Source organism: Jaculus jaculus, chromosome 10, assembly GCF_020740685.1.
Source record: "Jaculus jaculus isolate mJacJac1 chromosome 10, mJacJac1.mat.Y.cur, whole genome shotgun sequence".
Taxonomy (NCBI): domain Eukaryota; kingdom Metazoa; phylum Chordata; class Mammalia; order Rodentia; family Dipodidae; genus Jaculus; species Jaculus jaculus.
In genome coordinates, this window is record NC_059111.1 from 56,276,545 (window position 1) to 56,281,426 (window position 4,882).

Sequence of the window (4,882 nt, forward strand, 5' to 3'; positions counted from 1 at the left end):
GCAACTCCACAGTAGTGGGAAATCCTAGGGTGGGTGGAACTCTAGCCTGCTGGCCTGAGTCTGCACACTGGGGTTGTTGGGGCAGTGGTCAGTGGAACAGTGCGCTGTATGGTGCTCAGCAGTGGCAGGAACACCTAGGGAGGAAGGAATGCTAGCCTGCGCGTCTGGACCCACTTAGCCTGCCATTAGTGCAGGAGGAACCTGTCACCTGGACTGTGGCCTAGACAGCTGTTTGAGGGTATTGGGGGACTGGTGGGCTATCTGTGAGCATGGGAATCAGTAGATTCCCTACTTTGCAGCTCCATGCCCTCCCACTGGAGGTCTACTAGGCTCTGTAAATCTCTAAAAACTCCTGTGAACCCTAAAGATCTTGCCTTTTCTTCCATATGAGGTGAGGCATGGTTAGGCAGATGCCATCTTGACCCCACTCTCGTATAATTTTCCAAGTATATTGTTCTGGCCTCAGCACTTTGCATACTTTGGGTTGTATATTGAACATCTAAATGCTTTGTGAATGTGTAATGTAGGTAGGGAAGCATGACTTCTACACAGGTAATACATACATCATATTATCAAAATAAGTTATAGATAGGACCCAAAATTCAATCAATTAGGAGTATATAGTGTGGCTGTATTCCCCTGAAAGGCTATTTGCAGCATTAAATGTCTTATCCATTTTCTACCTGAATCTCAGTTGAATAATTCCTTTGTTGTCCCTCTTACAACACACTTTTTAACACTTCTTGATTAAAAAAATCTCATCTTTCAGGGTTTTGATTTGTAGACTAGTAAGGTTTCTATGGAATTGATTCATTTTGCTATTAGTTTTGTGTATTCACTCCATCTCCTTTGCTCTACAGACAGTAAGGAGCATGAGAGACAATAATAGAAGAGCTACATAAAGGGTAACCCTAAAAACATAGGCTATGGCTGGTATTTTCCTGGGCCAGAATTGGGTCCCACCCCACAATGACCTGTTGGCCAGGGAGACATGTGGTCCCCAAAGAAATACAGACCATTGCCAAAACACTTGGTTACCTGCAAGAACTAAACTGTAAGTACCTATTGCTAAAGACATCACAGCTTATGGCCACAGGACATCAAGTGACCATACTGGAACTGAGTGGAAATCCAGTTCCCTCCTGGCCATCCCTCATAGTGCTGGAAAGTGCTATGAAAATTGCTGGAGAATAATCATTGCCAACAGATTGAATAAGCAGATTCTGCCAGTTACAAAATTGACCAGCTGACCAAGAAGTATAACTTGTGCAATACTGGCACACAGCTGATGTAGGTAATCAACTATTCATGGATTGGACATGATACCTACTCAATAGGAGAGAACTCATCTCTGGCTCTGGGAACCAAGCCAGATTCCTTGGGGACAGGAAATCAATAGGCTCTAGAGGAAACCCCCAATGCTCTAAGAAGAGTGGATAGACACATGAATATCTCTGTCTAATAACTAGGCTTATCCCCTTTTATTCAAACTGTTCTCACTTTTGTTTGGAGAATCAGTTCTATATTACAAATGGAGAATACTTGAGAGGACAAGGATACATCAACATATCAAGAATAGAGAGAGATGGGCTGGCTTTCCCAGGCTAGTGCATGGGTGGCAGGAAGTCCATAATTGCTTTGCATCATGGAGGCTGGGCTTGAGCAGCCTGGCACCATGTCTTCTCCCTGAGCTTTCCAACATGGCAGGTAGGTTTTCTATACATGCATAAAACCACACAAACAACTCCTGAAGATGCTGGGACTGACAGTTGCAAAGGGAAACACAAGCAAAAGAAAGAACCAAAGCCAGAACTGCACCAGTCCCAGAGTAGATCACAGACATCAGGCACCTCAGATGACTGCGTGTATCCTCCTACCTCCCCTTTGTCCTCACTAAGAAACCAGACAGACTAAAGCACTGAATATATAGCCAGGGGGAAAGTCAAGATAAAGAAAAGAGAGAATAAGAATAAATTGAAAGAGAAAAAAGGAGTCATCTGCAATGTCCATTGTCTACTCTGGTTCTCAGTCTTTGATCCACACCAATTGTCACTGAGATGGCTTCATTCCTGTCTGCATGTCCCTTCAGATATGGTGGTATGCTTTCTGAAATCCATGTTGTATGTGAGGGCATGCACTCAGTTCTGTCCCTTCACCACCCACCATGCTAGAGGACTACCTGCAAGGTCAACTAAAGTCTGCTCAACATGATCCCATCTCCTATCATTTTTTTCTCTAGTGTCATGTTGGTACCCCAATGACCAAGGTATCTCTCCTTTTTCCTCTTGCCACAGAATTGTGTGTGAACCTTACTGATTTTCTGATGTTCTATAGACCAGGGTACAGCTTATTTTGAAGCAGCACTGTCAGTATGCTGAGGTCTTTGTGGTACCTCTTCCTGCTTTACTTTATTATTGTCTTGCAGTCTCCACAAAGAAGAAAGAGCCAGTTTAGTTCTCTGGCCTCTTTTTATTTATTTTTATTTTTATTTTTTTTGTGTAGAGACAATGAAACTTTATTTAAAAACCAAACCACTAGGAAAATAGACTACAGCTTTGACACAGCAAATCCACTGGCTGTATCGCCATTTCAAGTAAGAAGTTGGTTAAGGAAAAAAAAAGACAACATGGTGCTCAAAAGATAAAGTGCCATGCTGGGAGCAGGAACACTGCATGGTGCAATGACCCCAGGCAAAAATGTCACTTGGCAGAGGAATTTGTGTGCCTTCTTTTGGTTTTATAGCAGTCCCAGCTTTTCTTAGCTTAAGGTGTGTACTGTTTTGGCCTTCTGGTTGTCAGAGGATTACCTCCAAAAGCTGTTAATTCAGGGGGCTCCATAATGCTGGGTGTTTAGGCCTTTATTTATTTATTTTTTCCCAAGTGCAATACTTCCCAATTTGCCAACAGTTATTATTTTACTGTTTATTCCTGGAATCTGGGGTCTCTGATGTGTGTATCTCACAACCAAACCCCTTTTCTCTTCAGGGGGAAATGTCATTGCAAGATTATTCTGTCATTCTATTGCAGAAAGTCTCCAGGCCCTATGAACTAGTGAAGAAAGCTGTTTTCACCCTCAGTGTGACATTACCATGCTTTTTCAGGGGTCTCCAGATTGAAAGATGTCATGGAAGGACTGACCAGAAAAAGATAAACACAAGGAATCTTTCAACATACTTACGTAATGGAATTAAGATCTAGACTTCTCCCCTTTTTTTCTTGGAAGGTATGGTTTCATTGTAGCTCAGGCTGACCTGGAATTTACTATGTAGTCTCAGAGTGGTCTTGAACTCACAACGATCCTCCGACCTCTGCCTCCTGAGTGCTGGAATTAAAGGTGTGTGCCACCATGCCTGGCTCCCTTTCCCTAAGTTTTGTTTTATAGCTTATAGAAAATGGTGTGGTGATACTTTTGGTAAACAGGTTGGCAACAGACACACTCCTCCTCCAATTTCTCTAGATCATAGGCCAGGTGGAGGAAATTGCCACCCCGTGGGTGTCTGTGCAGTCAGAGAATCCAGGATCATAGTCTCTGGGTTGGTATGAGGGCAGTCTCTACTGTTAGGGACAAGCATTTGCCACATGAAATTTAGGGTCTAAACATGCGTGTGCAACCTCTGATCCAACATTTAGCACCATTTTTTCACATTTCACTTCCTAGGATCAAAACACAGAGAAACCAGTGATTGAAGACTAACGAGCTGCTTCATTTGTTGCCATTGTGGGTTTCCCTACTTATAATCTTGGCTTAAAAGACAACGTTTCCATTCTTTTAAAACAGATTCCTGCCCTCAGTTCCAATGGTTATTGGCAAAGCTGTTTATTTCCCAATGGGTGAGAGAGACTCCTTCATCTTCTTGGTCATCGTTGGGATAGGTGCATGTGGTCATCCACACACTTGGCCACACAGCTATCCAGCTGCCGTTTTACCTGCAGCTCCTTGTTCCCTGCATCCATGGCGTCTCTGGCTTTGTCCATTGCAGTGCATGGTGCACCGGGCCAGCCGGTCCTGGAATTTTTCCAGCTCACTGGTCACCAAGGCCTGGGCCTGAGCCAGAGGCACATGGCAGCGCTCGATGCACTGGTGCACCTGCTGCATGGATGCCTGGTTGTCTTCACAGCAGCCAGCGCTGCACCGGAACATGAGGCCCTGCATCTTCCGGATGTTCTCTCGCTCCTTGTTCTTCACCATGGCATCTACGGCTTCCTGCACGCGGAGCTGCTGCACCTCCGCCATGGCGGCCCCGAGCGCCGCCTCTGGCCTCTTTTTATAATGGCAAATCTCATTCATTAGGTCTTCATACCCATGACTTAATTACCTCCCAGCACAGGGATTAGGGTTTTTATATAAGTATTTTAGAAGATACACATTTTCATGCATAACATAAATCTACTAATGAGAATTGTACAAACACAAATGAAAGATATTCTACAGAATAAATGATCTGTCATCTTAAAATTGTCATCATGATAGTGAAGATAAGATTAAAGAGCTTTCCCACGCTGAAGGAGATTGAAGAGATGCGAAACACACTCTTCCTCCTGACTTGAATCTTTTACCATAAAGAACATTATGAGAGTAATTGGGAAAAATTGGATGAGGTCTGAATATTCAATAGCAGCAATGTCTCAGTGTTAATTATTTTTTTTTTTACAATCCAACTCTCCCAATTTACAAATACAGATATTCAGCACTATTTCTGAAACAAAACCAAGTTTCAACTCGTATCTACTGAATTACAAGATACTGCAGTGTAACCAATAGGGATTGATTCAAGAAAATGTTTTGGAAATAGAAATCACTTAAAAAATATGACAAAGGTCTGGAGAGATGGCTTAGCGGTTAAGTGCTTGCCTGTGAAGCCTAAGGACCCTGGTGTGAGACT

The 4,882-nt window shown here is 43.2% G+C and overlaps 1 pseudogene; it reads right to left on the reverse strand.

Moving 5' to 3' along the window:
- Positions 1-3,739: 3,739 nt before the first annotated feature.
- LOC123463940 lies at positions 3,740-4,233 on the reverse strand (annotated as a pseudogene).
- Positions 4,234-4,882: the final 649 nt, after the last annotated feature.